Raw genomic sequence first — 17,048 nt, 5'->3', positions numbered from 1 at the left:
ACAAAGACACTGTCACTATTTGAGTCGCTTAAGGCTTTGCACTGGGTTTGCTCCTTTATGTCATCTACTTCTCAGAAGTCAAGGTGAATGTCAATGGCTTCTGGCTAACGAAGTTTTCATATGATTACAAACTAGGTACAATCATAGAGTTTCCCAAAACACAAATATCCTCCAGGCAGGGCTATACCAGACAAGTAACAGACATAAAACTCAGGGACAAAAAATGCCTAATAGCATCTTTTGGCTAGTTAGCTGCTCAGGGAAACTACCTCAGTGATTATATACTTGTAAGTGTAGACAGAGCAGTTAGGGATTTGACGACATATGTAGACAGTAACCTGATTTTCAACCAAATGTGTCCAAAGTATTTAGAAAATCATTCTATGTTGCCCACCGTATAAGCAATTGTATAGGATCTTGGTCCAAGGAAGTCATCATTCCAATATATTTGGCCCTTATCAGACCCACCATTGAGTATAACACCCCCTTCTGTATGTACCGCTCAGGGCACATGCAGCAATAGCAGCATCCACAGAAGTTCATAACTGAAAAAACACAGGTTGTAAACATTTCCTATGCAGATCCCCTTAAAACTCTATCCCTATAATCTACCTGCTAAAGACTACTGAGGGGTGATATATGGCTGGCACACCAGGTATTATTAGATCTCACTCTGAAAGACCTTTTGCATATGTGTAAAACAAATAGTAACAGAACTATGCATTCCAGGAACTTAAACCTTGGTTGTGACATATACAGGGCATGTCTGAGCTACAGGCATATGTCTCACACATCTCTGGAACAAGCTGCCCAACCATGTGAGGTAAAGTTTGTCCCTTACCTTAAGCATAATCTGGACTAGAGGATGGGAAATTGGAAATTCTCCCCTGGTCTGGCTCTTATTTCCCTAATGGACAGAGGCAGTCTGTAAATACTTGACCACCCAGACCTTACCCTCACATACTCATTGAAGTAGTCCCTGTAAAATAATGACTAGGGTGAAAAAACATGTTGATACACTTGGGTAGCAAGGCTACTATGGGAAACATGGCTAAGCTTAAAATGCCCCCTTTGGTTGTTAGCCTAACATGCACCTTATGAACTTTTTTCTTTTTAGTTCCAGTACCATTTTGCAAATTATTCAAAGGTGCTAACATTTCCCATTTACTCATCCAGCTACTCTTCTGTTTTATTTGAAAGCTTTTTTTCTGCATGTAATACTGCTCATACATTTAGCATTAGAAATTACTCTTCTTTGATAAAAATGTGCTCTTGATAACTGTGACAATGTGAGATATTGCCAGCTATGTGAGGAGAAGTAGGGGAGTGGATGTATAACATATGGCAGCATATCTAGCTGGAATTTTGTAAATAATTATGTGTCATTTGTATAGCAAACTGATTTGTACAGATGCTTGTATTGAAAATGTATTTGTAAAGTTGCTTATATTAAAAATGTATCAATAGTGTGTCCTGCTGGACAGAAAAGAAATCTACATTTATATCAGACTGTATGATTGTAAATAGGATACTGGAAGAGAATAGGTTAATCTCAGCCCAGCTAATTTAAAAAAAATAGCAAGAAATTAAATTACTTAATTTAGGCCATATATATTGTATCTTACAGTTCTGATTGCAGCCAGAGACAATGTCTGGGAAAACAAGTACTAGGAAGCCTTCTGCATTGTCTTTAGCAGTGAACTAATTGCTACTCTGGAAAGGCAGAATTTTGAAATTGTTTTATGACTTCCAGAAGCTGCAACAGATCTTAGCAAAGCTCTATGTGTGGGTATTATTGACACATACATGCTAAATCCTGGCAGCTTCTAGCCAGGGGGGTAGTGTGGGAACCAAAAGTCATATGAAAAGATGTGTATGATGTCGTTCTGTATGCCAGATCTGTAATGATATTTTAATACTAGCTGAGACTGAAGTCTCAGAGCACTCTGTTTTTGGAACCTGACAAGGAAAGACCCCACACCTACTTCACCTTGCCTTACTCTAGTAAGTGACCAGGAAATAGTAATTCTTTAGATCTGTCAGGAAAATATAGTGAGTTTAGTTAAGTACTGCTTTCTGTATCTGTCTGAATCTATTTATCTGTGTTATTTTAATATTTCATGTGTCTGAAACTCTGGTGTTTATTGTAAATAGATATTTAATATTTCTGTGTTCTTTTATTATTTATTATTAAGTATATTTAAACATGTCAATGTGGCTGGTCCTTTAGAGAATATTTAACCTTTTTGAGTAGTCATATCTTTTTGGTGACTCTGTGGTCACTCCTGAAAGCCTTACTCTATTGGTCAAAACACTACCATTTGTACTAATATTAATTTCATTCAGTATAATTGGGTACCCTTGTAAGAGCCTTAGAGTAGCTGACTTTGCAGTGTCTGGTGGCAGTAACTACCTTATAGTCTGGGCACAAGGGGGAATAGCTATTAAAGCTGTGCCAGCCTTTCCGAACTGTGTGTGTGTGTGTGTGTGTGTGTGTGTGTGTGTGTGTGTGTGTGTGTGTGTGTGTGTGTGTGTGTGTGTGTGTGCACGTGTGTGCAAATCAGATCTCAAAGAGTGTGTATGTCAGCTGCTGGGAGCAGGGACATGAAGCACTAGTTTCACAGAGAGGGTGCTGGTGGACTTGGCTTTGACACTCGACTATGGAATCAACTCTATAGCTGTGCTAGTGGGCAGTCTTACTAGGGACCTGGATGGAGACAGAGAGAGAAATACAGACTCTGGACTGAGTGTTTTCCCTTTGTGCTTCTAAAAGAAAGTGTGCTTGATGCAGAAAACTGCATATAGAAATACTGTGTGTATCTATTTTTGTTCCAAGTGAACGTCCCTGTCCAGTGTCACTGGCAAGAATTCTGGCATCTTGATTACTGTCCCAGAGAGGGAACATCACAATAACAATGAAAATAGTATGCACTTATCATTAAAGGAAAGAGAGGGGGAGACAGTGATAGAGAGAGAGAGAGAGAGAGAGAGAAAGAGTGTGAAAAACATTTATTTTAGTATAAAATTGTTACCCTTTAATGACATTCCTAGTTAAATATTATTAAGTGTATCTGTTAACCTGAATTACAAAACCTTAAAGAGATTAGAAATTAAATTAAATGAGACTGACACCTTAATGATATTAGTGAGACAAGAGCTAGTCCACCAATGCAAACTGACAAACTGCAGGACCATCCATGTAGATAACTTATCATGAAATCACAATGATAGCAATCTTCTCTTGTTAATGTCAGATCTCTTCTAAGCTTGTTTACAATATTATAAAAGTTCTGAAGTTTCAAAAAGGATTGCTATTTTTGTCTTTCATGCCCCTCTTATTTTGAATGCATTAGATATTGCAAAGACATTTTAGAACTCTATGGAATGACATATAAAGCCTGAAGTTTTCTGCAAGCTAGATTTGTTTGATCAGTATATCTTAACTACAAGAGTATTCATTCACAAAGGAAATAAGGAACAGTATAAGTGAGTGTATTCTCTTTGCATTATTTCTATGCATAAATAATAAAAGATCTTGGGTCCAATAGTTTTCAAGTTGGTTCCAGTTTTCTGAGATTGTATAAGAACCCTACTAGAAATGGTTTACCAGATTTTCATCTAAATTCACCAACACAATATAATATATAAATCAAGTGGTCTCCCCCCCCCCCAACACAACTGAAACTTTTTGCCCATTTTTCTTAAAATTATTGATGTTAATATCCTCACCTTAATTTGTTGTGTGTGAGAGACAGAAGTTATAATCTTCCTATTTTAATATGATTTATGCCCACTAAGTGAATGCCAGATACCACTATTGTGATACAAATAGTGAGCAATATTTCACCTACCTTAACATTGCGGAAAAATATGATCAAGGTTTTGCCTGACTTTATATCCTTTTCACAACAAAGTCTGTATATAAGTTTAGTACTAAAAACGTATCACTGCAATTCATCTTCTAGACTTTCAAGTAATGGCATACAGAATAGCACAATCTGTGTTACCAATGCTACAAGACTGGGTTATTCATTGTTCCTACACTTAGTTACTATTTGTTTACAGTAATTTCTTCAAACTTCATTATAATAAGCAGATTCAATGATTTAAGTTTCAAAATAATCAAATATCAATATTTTCCTTTGCAGATTTTTTTATATCTTTCAATTTTCAATGACAGTCCCTACCTTATAAAATGAAATAGAGTCTTTTGGTAGTGTGCTGGTTTATAAAATGTGTATTTTTATGACGTTAATAGCTCTGATATTGTCCTGCTTTGTCTGTTCATAGCATCACTTCTCTTAGGCCATGGTACATTATAGTTCACCATCAGCCATTATAGTTCTTTAAATTTTAACTCTTTGAAGAAAACTAATTGAAATACTTGAGAACAGGAACAACTACACATGCTTGCTACAGTGTTGTGAATTAAAATTAACACATTTTGAAGGCTGTTATATGCACCAAGCAATACCTTTTACAAGAACTGCATAGCCTATTTCAAATATACTAATACTGTGATTAATCTCATTTGCTCAAACTAAACAAAATCTACAGACTTAGCTAAACAAAATTAAATAAGTCTTTGTCAATGGGGAATATCCACCAGACTGAAATATATATATATATATATATATATATATATATATATACATAAATCAGATTTTGAAGGCTCTTAAACTGCTGGTTATTCCAGACTCAATAAGTACACCATGTTTTTAATCCGAAATTACTGCATTATACATAATTCAATCATTGATTAAAAACTAAATCATCTTAAAGCTTGGTAACCACACCAAAAAATAGTAAATTGAATGTATGTGCCTGATATCAGTTCACCATTAATAAGCCTAATTTTGCACCAAATTATAAAAATGTAATGTTCCCTTTTGTTAACACAGCTTAGCAAATTATTGATGACTTGTTACCTTTTAGAAAACATTACATATATCCTGCAAAAGTCTGGACTACTAGCCAGGGATGATCTTCAAGTAAACATTCAATGTGTTTCAGTGGCTAGATATTTTTTTCCATTTTATATGATACCCAAGAAATGTAATTTCCTTACATCCTAAAGTAGATCTGTAATGCTGATTTGTCATTTTTTTTTTTTTTTTAGAATTTAAATGGTCGTTTAGCTTCTGAATATTTAGTTACAGATTTGGTCCAAGTTTCCAAGAATACAACCTTTTAAATTTATTTTGCTAAACCTACAAATGCACAGCAGATGGATAATCATAACGAGTACTCACTTCTAGCTTTAAAGTGTTTCCTTTATATTTGAAAAACATGGTACTGAAAGGGAATGAATGAATAAATGGATGAATGCATAAATTAATGAATATATGAATGTTTCCCCTACTTACAGTGTTGCAATTAAAACATATGGAGACAAGAAACATATCTTAATAGGGTCTACTTCACAATGTCGAAAGTCGACAATATCGAAGCTGATATTGTCGGCACCACAACATCAAAAGAGCAGAGCATCGTGCAGGTAAACGGAAATCTCTGTAGGGGGAGATTTCTGTTTACCTCAATGTAGTGTGGTCTCAGAGTTGGAATAGGGTGTGGGGGGTGCAGGGGAGGCTTGCCCCCCTGCCTAAGCTAGTTAGTTTTTATTTTTGTTTGTTTTTTTTAAACGTTATTCGATGTTTTACTACATCGATCATTAGAGGTCGACCTTTTGTGATTCGATGTAGTAAGATTTCGATAATGTGATATAGATGCTCTTAATAGACTTTAAATGTTTGTCAAACAGTTGAACATTATTATCATTTGTTAGAGCATAGACCATACTGATATTTTGTTATGGTAATATTTTTCTTCATCTAAAGGATAGAAATATTACAATTAATTTTTAATTGCTCAATGTTTATTATAGTATTGTTGTAAATGGCTTAATAAAGCCAATATTGTTAGTTTATAAGTAAAGTGGTAGTTTAAGCCAATAAAGGCAGAAAACTGACTCCAAAATTTAAATATATTTCCAGATTACCAAGTGTCTTGAGTAAATTGTGCATGGTCTGAACTTGGGGATGGAAGAGTTAAAATAGTGAAAGCTGCATCAAACATTGGGAATACAGTGTTGCATTCTTCACTCATGCTAGGTTACCGATACAACAAAACCTTGTAAAGAATAACAAACTATACCAGGCTTCGATGTTTTACAATCCAAGCAACTGTCTTGCTCTTAAGAACATTGTAATACCCTATAGCCCCACCAGAACCTTTCATTCTGAAGATAAACAACTCATAACTGTTCATGTACCAAACAAAAGAGCCAGATACTGCCTTTACTCATACACTGTCGCTAAACTATGGAACTCACTTCCAACCAGCATAAACACCATTAGTTGCTTCAACAAATTTAAACTCACCATAAAGAACTACCTATTAAATACTGAAATCTGCCTCTGCATCTATCCAAATAGATAAACACCCTACTCTCCTTGAGCCTTCCTCTAACGTACCCCAATCTTTACCCATCAAAACTAGTAGGAAGCTCTTTTTGATTTTTAAGTTACTTTAAACAACTCTGTTCGTAGTATAAATCTCACTAACCTTAACTATCATTCTAACCCCTCACCCCTTTAAAACTACCCCACTAGTGATTTTTCTTTCCCTTTATTAATTCTTTCAACCTAACACCTCCCCCTCTAGTGATCTTTTCTTTGTTTAACTTTCAACCTATTTCAATATTTAAAAAAGTGTGTGTGTGTGTGTGTGTGTGTGTGTGTGTGTGTGTGTGTGTGTGTGTGTGTGTGTGTGTGTGTGTGTCTGTTTGTGTGTGTGTCTGTTTGTTTGTGTGTGTGTGTGTGTGTGTCTGTGTGTTTGTGTGTGTGTGTGTGTCTGTTTGTGTGTGTGTGTGTGTGTCTGTTTGTGTGTGTGTGTGTGTGTGTGTGTGTGTGTGTGTGTGTGTGTGTGTGTATGTGTGTGTGTCTGTTTGTGTGTGTGTGTGTGTGTGTGTGTGTCTGTATGTGTGTGTGTGTGTGTGTGTGTGTGTGTGTGTGTGTGTGTGTGTGTGTGTGTGTGTGTGCGTGCGCAAGTGTGTATATGTGTGTTTTACTGTTTGCATATGTGTGGGAGAGTAAATGACTGGCAGAGCTTCTGCCACCTCAATGCAAGAGTCTTCAGTGTTAATTACCCACAGGAAGGTGTGATTTGCATTTACAGTCGTTAACGGCAATTCAGACATGCAAATTAGGCAATAATGAGGTCTTTCCTCATCGCGTTTCTTGTGCCTCTGAATCATAAAATACTGCTTTGTGGAAACAGGACTTTTTTTACTACAGCCATTAATGTGAGTGGTGGAGGTTCTTTCTGAATTTTTGGGAATCTTGCAGAGTAACATCTGCATAGGATTCAACTATACTAAACGCCTTGCTGCCACCCCATTCCTCTCAAACCATTCTGCCAACTCATTCATGTCCATCAACGTCAACTCCTTTACCCCTGCTAACACCCACCCTGATATACCCAGATATGTTAACACCAAAACGAAATACTACCAAAAACTGATAAATACATTTCTAAAGCTCATAGCTACTTTGACCCATACCCTTACTATTGATGGGGATATCCACCCCAACCATGAGCCACCATCCTCAGAAAACACTAATTCTAATCATAACAGCCCAAACATAAGACAAAGCCTAAATAGACCCCCCAACTCAGTATTGACCTGTCACTTAAACATTAGAAGCATCAACAATAAGGTCCACAGCCTCCATGCCCACCTGACAGCCTACTCCGCCGACATTCTTTGTCTCACCTAAACATAGTTAAAACCAACTACTTCAGATAATGAAATTCTACCTTCAGGGTATAATATACTCAGGCTAGATCGTACTACCAGGAAAGGGGGAGGGTTGCTGTTCTCTATAAAACCACCCTAAATGGTACTCTAGACAACCTTCAACCACCTATATTTAAAAAAGCAGAAATTATGATTTCTAAACTACAAATAAATAAAAACAAATGTATAAACATAGTATGTGTCTATATTCCCCCAGGTAATAACTCAGGGACCCTAGAAGACATACTCTATTGGCTATCCAATGCCTACCCCCAAGAGACCATTGTTCTAGGGGTCTTCAATATAGATTGGAACACCTGCACTGCAGAGACCCCAACCACCCACGTAAGCCTACATGGTTTTACACAAACTATAACCCCCCCTACTAGGATCAGCAAGCCTAACAATAAAGAAAGTATCCTAGACTGGGTACTAATTAATAGCCCCCACCACATGTACAAATCAGGTACTCTCCCTGAAGATCTAAGCGATCATTTCTTAATGTATCATATTTGGCATAAAGTTGAATGTACACATCTACCCACCTATAAAACAATAAGAAATAACAAAAACTTCAACCTTAATAAATTCTTAGAAGCACTTAAATTCTGCAATTGGTCAGTTCTAAAACAACTACCACTAGATGAGGTAGTAACACACTTTAATAACACATTTCTGGCCATCCTTGACAACCATGCACCTGCACACTCTATTAGAATTAAAACAAAAGTTGCCCCTGGCTCACTAAAGAAACCAAACTAAAGATCATCCAAAGAAATAATGCTGGGAACACCTGGCGCTCCTCTAAAGCCCCACAAGATCAACTCAAATTTTGACAATATAGGAATGGAACAAAAAAAAAACATGCTACTAGATAAAAAAATATATCTCTGCCATCTACAGCAGAAACACCACAACAAGCCACAGATGTTCTGGGCAGGTATTAATAAACTCGTCCACCCAGGGCAATCCACAACTCCAACCCCCTCAGCCCCAACCCAAAAATCACCAGAGTCCATTGCCAACACCTTCATCAGTTTCTTTACAGAAACCATCCAGGCCCTTGCTAGCAAACTTAAACCCACTTGTCCTAACACTGAAACCCCTAAACCCAGTGACATTCTCTCCTTTAGCTTCCAAAAAGGTCTGACTTCACTCATTAGAGTCATACTTACAAAACTCAAACCAACCACCCTTTCAGCTGACCTCCTACCTGCAGACTACCTGCAAAAAGCTGCTTTTGTTATAGCATACCCTGTCTCTATTTTGATAAACAGAACCATAATTGAAGCCTCTATCTCCTCTATCTGGAAAATATCACATGTCATACCACTCCACAAAGGAGTCCGCTCCATTGAGCTGTCAAACTATAGACCAATAGCTATCCTTTCCCCTATGGCTAAAATTATGGAAAAGTGCATCCATAAACAACTCTTACACTACCTTATTCAACATAATCTTCTGGCCAGCTCCCAGCATGGATTTAGACCACAGCACAGTACCACCTCAGCCCTCCTGTCCTTTCTAATGTCATTAATTCCAACTATAACAACAACAAACTGTCTTCTGCCCTTTTCTTGATCTTTCCAAGGCCTTCGACATGGTTAACCACCAGCCTATCTTACTTACCCTAAATAAAATATCCCAAAACAACCATGTCATACAGTGGTTTCAATATTATCTTAGTGGAAGACAGCAGGCAGTCCTTTGGCAGGACAAACTCTCCACCCTTCTCCCCGTTACCCTTGGTGTCCCTCAAGGCTCCATATTAGGTTCCCTTCTTTTCTACCTCTTTATCAATGACCTCCACACTATAATCCCAGAAGCAACCTATATACAATATGTCAATGACTCCACCCTGATTTGCTTAGCCTCTACCCCTACAGATCTTCTTAGTTTAACCCAGAAAACCTTTAGTACAGTGGAAAACTGGATCTCTATCAACAGCTGATATTAAACCCTAATAAAACAAACCTATTGCTGCTCTCCCCTACTCGCTAATCCTCTCAACCTTCGTTTACTATAACATCTAACAATGGGATCATAATCTCACCAGATATGTATACTAAACTCCTGGGTATTATAATAGACAATAACCTCAAATATGATATGCACGTAGACCAAATGATTAAAACCGTTAATAAAAGATGTGGCTCCCTATACAAAAACAAACCTTTTCTCTCCCCTCTAGCTAGGACTGCCATTGCCCATACCCATCTGCCAGTACTCACTAACTTGGACAAAACTGATCTCAGCACATTCTCTAGCTGCTACAATCAAATTGCCAAGTTTGACACAGGAACTCCCTACAGGACACACCATTGTCAAAACCTAAACCTCTTATGATGGCTAGAACTCACCAGGCTAATTTAATATAATAACCTTACTGTATCATTCAAGGTTATTAACCATCCAGAAAAAAACACCCTCCCTTAAAAACATTATCCATCCCTACAAAAATGCTAGGCCACTTAATTCCACTACAAAACTATTGGTTCAATCTGTTAAAGCTAACACCCTATCTGGAGAATCTTTGTTTGCAAATCAGTAGGCAAAACCTGGAATTCGTCATCTGACCTTACTCTGAACCCCTCCCTTAATCAGTTCAAAAATAAAATCTAGCCCAGTATTTTAAAACTCACTGGATATGTCCTTGCTCTAACCCTGACTAAAGCCTCATCTACTTCCATATCCCTGCAATTTTTTATTCACAGCGACTAACCTCTTACACTAAAAGGTTTGAAAAGAAAAACTGTAACATCTTTGCAGATATTTTGTATATAAGCTGCACCTATAGGTTTGATAAGAGAAAATGTAACATATTTGTATATACTTCTGAATATAAACTGTATTCTTCATAGGCTTGAAATGTGAGACTGTAACTTGTATGTTAATACAATATGTTGGTGCATATACCGTAACTTGCTTGTCTTTATCTGTTTGTAAGTTTGGAGCTTTTCTCCCTGGGCCTCCACTGAAAATGGACATGTATCCAGTCGGACTATCCCGGTCAACAAATGTAAAATAAAATAAAAATAATAAATAAATAAATAAATAAATATGGAAGTGTGAATATGAAGAAGGTCCTAATTTTGGACTAGAAGGAAAAGTCAGTGGGATGAAAGATCCATATCTAGTTTGTTGGAAGGACAGTTAAGTAGAATAATAAAAAGAGGTGAGACTAATGAAAAGAAGGGTTGTTTAGAAGAGTTCATTTATAAACCAAGTGAGGTGAATACATTAATATGTAGAAGAGAATGATCGAGGCAAAAGTACAGATGTGTATGCGTGTGTGTGTGTGTGTACATATATATGTAATACATATAATATCTCTATCTATCATCAAACATTGAATATTCACAACACCAGCCATCAAAAGAATGATCAGTTTAGGTTAATTCTAAAATGACTGAATACAGCAAAAACTAATTGTAATTTTCTTGTAAGAGGCAAGTCCCCACTGCACTCCCCCACCTACTAATTATATGCCAGCTCTGATATCACACAACAGCAGGGTAAGGGCAAATACCTTTACCCTACTGCTCAACAATCCCATACAAAACACTAGCAGCAAAATCTCCATTGAAAACAAATTGGTGCTGCGGTAGCATTGTCGCTTCACAGTAAGACGTTGTCCTGTTTGATTCTCAGCTAGAGCGTCTTATGTGTGGAGACATGCGTGAATGGGTGTACCTTTGTTGAAGGTTGTGTGTCAGGGCTGGCAACTCGGCACGTAAAAATCTACTGCCAATCATTAGCGGACCGGAGTTCCGCTGTGGCGACCCCTAACCGGGAAAAGCTGAAAGACTCAACATTAACATTCTGTATCATTTAGAGTCTGAAAAAAAACATTCACTAATATAATCATTCAATGTTTCAGACAGAAATCCTATAGCTATTTGTTTACACAGTGAATTGCAGGCTGTTTTTGTAAATGCGTGTGTTGCTGAATGTCCATTTTATTGAAAGAGGTAAGTGGATTTGTATTGAGAGGGAGTTTGTGAGTGTTTGTGGGTTATGATTAGAGAAAGGCATAGGTAATGAGAGAGTTTTAGTGTTGTTCTTATGTGGTAATGCATTGTGAGTTTCAGGATGAGGAATCAAAGTGCATCTGCGACTGTTTACTTGTTATGGTTAGAGTTAGGGCCAGGTAATGGTTGTGCACATTTGGATATGTATATGTACTGTGTCTAAGGGTGGAAGGTTGGCATAATGGAAAAGGTGTTTACCTTATGGACATAAGATGCAGGGTTTGCTTCTCACATGGAATAATTGGCTAGGCTTAAAATGGCCCACGAGGGTAGTTAACATGTACTAACCTATGAACCTTAGTGTATTTTGTAGCAGTGCCATTAAGAAAAGGGGTTTTGTAAGGTAATGCATAAGTCTGAGGTTAGTGTTAAAGTTACCACTCAAGAATAAGATGGTATAAGGAAGCAAATCACATGGTAATGCGAATCATGAGCATCCAGCTCTTCCTGAGACCCTCCCCTCTGTGCTTAGGCTCCTGAGAGGGGACGACCTCAGTGCGAGAGTGGTCTCTGAATTAGACATGCTTAGCATAATAAAGTAAAGTGAGCTAAGGATTCCCCAAAATGCTATGCCTTTAAGCAGAAGCACTGATGATCTTTAATTTCAGCACAGGACACTAATTAAGATAAGCTCAAGTCAGTTATTCAGAGTGGCAGTTTTTCATGTTTTACAATTAATCATATCCCGTTAATGTACCTTATTTTGTACCACTTATTAACTATTACTGAGATACTATTGAATCACCTTTACAACATCAAAAATGATGATCTCTGGCATATTTCAAGGTGCTGTTATTCTCACTTTGATTTTGTATATTGCTTCCAAATGAATGCATTTATAAAAAGGATCATTTGTATGTTTCTTTTTAATTACATACTGTTTTTTCTTGTGTGATTATTTGGTGATGCGCTGCCAACGAAACAGAAGATCTTCAGAAAACAAAAGGAATAGGCAGCTCCTCATTGAAATGGCCCTTAGTGCACATTTTTGTAATATAACATCACGAACATGGACAAGCAGTAGTAGGAATGTACATGTGGCCACATCTTTGACCGCTACTGTTAGAACTGCAAATGATACTTAACAGTGAGGTGGTAGGCAGGCCAACCACAATCCATGTAACTGCATCCCTGAACATCAAAACCTTAAAACTGATTGACCACATGCATTAAAATCACTGTTGATGAAATCATATGTAGTCCATATACTCAAGTATCCACTACATGCATGATAACAAAAATCATTTGAAACAGTACAGCAAAAAACATGTAAATAATTTCTTCAAGGGGTTCTACCCCCTCACATGCATGTGAAGGAGTCAGCCTTACCTTATATAACTAAGAGCATGCACAAACATGAAGAAAAAAAATTAATTGCTACTATATTATATGGATTCCTCTCGTCCATGCTTGCATGCATCTGTCAGTGACTATTCAGTGACATAGTACAGCTCAGTAATCAGGACTTAAAAATCAGCAGTAGTATGTAGAAATCATAACATCTGACACTGCCATTAAGGATTCACTAATGAAGTCCCCAGATAAGGTGTCAGCAATGCACAGAAATCATACATCATGCCCTAGAAAATATTTCTGCCATGCAGTGCAGGTTTAGATTGCAGTGAATAATTCTTAAAAGTCCTTTAACCTTAAAAAGCTTATGTAGCACTTACTTTTGGTCTGTCACCAAAGATGTGATTCTATGTTCTTTTTAGGAAATGCCATATTTGAGACAGTTAGTTTACAGTGTATGTCAGGAAAATTTTGACAGAGAGCCGTATCACTAGAATCACTTGGGTATGTACTTTCGTTGCTTTATCTCAAAGAACTTTGCACATAAAAACAAGGTAAAACTGCAAAGCCTTGTAATTTTAAAAAGGGTCTGTATACTGTGAAATAATTACTTTGACCCGAAGCAACAAAATGATCAGAGTACCTTAAAATTAAAAAAAAAATGCTCAGGCTGCATTCTTTTGATGTTAGAAAAAGTAAATGTTTTGCAGCTGAAAACTGTAACCCTTAAAGCAGATACATTTTGAATGATTAATAATTGGTTGCATTATAGATGCATGAAGGTCTTCGTCTGCACCAATTACTGCTGTCCCCTGCAGCTCAGAAATAATAACCTTAACCTTGGAAACAGTTTACATTCTTACTAAGCAATTTTGTTCTCTCATCTTTCAGTATTACTGATCGTTGCTTGCTCTTGTGACAAAAAAGTTGCAATAATAAACAGCATATGTTCAAACTGGATAGGAAGCCACCAACCCAATTTAATTACAGAAGCAAATGGATATTTGATCCTATCAAAAAAAAAAAAAAAAAGAAAAATGCTTAAGTTGTTCTGTCCTAACACTAACACTCCATGTTATGAACTACAGAAAAATGCTGTTTTTTTTTTCCCTCTTCATTCTTGAATTATCACTAGGGTACACGTTCCCTTGACAAATAAGCACTTCTTTAATTGTTTTCATGTGTCTGGTATCCATGAATGTTTTCTTATTATAAAACTGTATTGATTCAGGTTAAATAAAACAGTACACTGATTTCTTCTCCATATCCTTGAATATGGTTAAGAAAAAAATGCAGTCGGTATATTTTATGTTAATAGCTGAGCTGTGTACATAGTGCACAAAGTGCAAATAGTTTATTTTATGAAGTTTTTTCATTTTTTTCAACTGTTCAATGTTATAAATGTTTTCTGGCTATATTTACATACTGTGCCATTTGGTATTTCAAAAATCAAAAAAATAAAATATTCAATGTAAATAGATAAAGAATGCTGACATGACCATAGAAAATGCTTTCTCTGTGTATTTTTTTATAAGCAGTGTTACACACACACACACACACACACACACACACACACACACACACACACACACACACACACACACACACACACATACACACATACAACGTACACAAGGTCTCCTCATATATTTCAAAGTATGGAAATGTTCATGCTTGTTCCCTATGGAAACATAGCAGGATAACTTTCCTCCATGTCTACATAGGGTTCTTTTGACTGATTCTGCTTCCCTATGGGAACATAGCAGGATAATTTTCCTCCATGTCTACAAAGGATTATTTTGACTGATTCTGCTTAGCTAATACACATTTCCATTAAGCCCAATATAAAATTATGCACTCCGGAATTCCTGCAAGAAAGATTTGTCTTGTTTGCCTTCTATCATTGTTGTGTTTTTGAAAATATGTGGGTTTTGGCAATGAAAATTTGAAATGCATTTGAGTCATATATCTTTATGAGGCATTCATATGTTGATAGTGTATACCAGATTAATGAACACTGGGGCCTTTATAAGTCTAGACATGCATCCCAAATCTCTGACAAGTTTTGGTAACCTTGGTAGTGTAAGCAGAGACTTGGGAGATGAAATATTTACTAGCAGCAGCCTGGGAGAGGAACCATTTGCTGGCTGCCTCTATCTGTTAGAGATGTAGGTGCCAAGCCAGGGTGGATTTCTGGTATGAGAGTATTGACAATATACAGCCATTTCTACATCACATACTTTCAAAGATTTTCTTTCACAAAAGATGTTTTCCTTTTCTGGATCTACAGTATACAGGAGAAATGGAAACTCTTGACTTTAGCCCTTATCCAGGTACATTCCTTTCTTTTGTCATGCTATGATCTCAGTGCTGATTATACACTTTAGCATGTGGTGAATGGGCCCTTCTCCACAGGGTAGAATGTTCAGGAGTTTTGCCCCATGCATGCTGGTGTAACTTTTCTATTACCCTTCCACAGATCCAAGTTGCACTTGAATATGGACATGGATGAACTTTGTTTTATGTTTATGGGTAGTCTGTTGAAGCGCAGTGGTATCCTCTGCAAAATATATCTCTCCCTCCAAACCATTCTGTTGATGTTGTAGAAGAAGGTTAGAGCCCTAGACTGGGAACTACTGATGACATTTGCTTGCTGATGTGCAGTAGGTCTATCAGTATTTGGTCAAATGATACCTTGTATGCCAGACACAGGTCACCTCTTAGCAGTCTGTAGAATACTTCTGATTTGGCATAGTGGTATGTTGCTCTGACTGTAGTGCACAGGGTCCTGGGTTCAAGACTTGGCAGTGAAATGAATGGTGATAACACAACATTTTAATATCTGACATGGCTTAGTGGCAAATCACTTTGGCTATAGTGTGCAGGGTCCTGGGTTCGAGCCTTGCAGAGGCTGTTTATTTAGCCATGTCCAACCCAGGATTAGCCATGTCCAACCCGGAATTAATGGACATGCTGCACCTCAGAAAATCCAAATCCCATCGAGCTACGCGCTCGAGAGACTTGAACCTCAGCACTGAAATAAATAGGACATGCTGGAGAGACAGATTCATAACCCAGAGGCTCCCTTCACTCTGGAATAAAATCCCAGTCCGGGTTAGGCAGAGTCCCTCATTGACTCTTTTCAAGAGGAATCTTGATGAGTGGATGGGAGATAGTAGGTTTACCATAGGCATCACTTCTGTGTCACTGTTAGACAGAGGCACAGTATACCAACCTCGAAAAAGGGCATAGCAAAATTCATTTAAAATGGGTGGGGAAAGCCAAACACACTCTGGCTAGGCTTATAAATGCCATAGGGCAGATAGCCTAGTATGAACCTATGAACCTATGAACTAGTATAGTGACAGGGCCTTGAGTCGGTTGCTGTAGATCATATTGATTAGGCCTTGTATTCTTTTAGTAAAGTATCTCTGTGAGCATGTCAGATGTTGCATGTGTCTTTGCAGATACAAAAGTGGTATTGTACTTAATGATTACTTTAATGAGGGCTGAGTAAAGGAGGGACAATGACATCTCTAGATGTAGACACAAACCCTTTGTTTACAAGCTGCAAAATATATAAGGACTTTCTTATGACAGTGAAGACACATTGGTCAAAGGTTAGGTCACTGTCCACATATTTTCTCAGTTTCTGAACGAATGGGTCAACTCTTAGGAACGTATTGTCAGTGTGGTAGTTCCCCAGGCTAGATTACTTCCAAAGGATAAAATAATGCATGTTGGCATTTAATTTCAGATAGTTATTGGTGGGGATAAAACGTCTTGCAGGATCATCTGGGGTTTCAATGAGTGCTTGTAGCATTCAGTCATCTGCAAGCTTAGCCGGCCAGAGCTCTTTGGTATTGCCCTTTAGTTCAGAAAAGTAGATGCCAAACAGGAGAGGTCCCATTACTGAACCTTGGGGG

The sequence above is a fragment of the Protopterus annectens genome, chromosome 2.part1 (assembly GCF_019279795.1).
Source record: "Protopterus annectens isolate FY-2018-M chromosome 2.part1, PAN1.0, whole genome shotgun sequence".
Classification (NCBI taxonomy): Eukaryota; Metazoa; Chordata; order Ceratodontiformes; family Protopteridae; genus Protopterus; species Protopterus annectens.
This window is presented reverse-complemented; position numbering follows the sequence as displayed.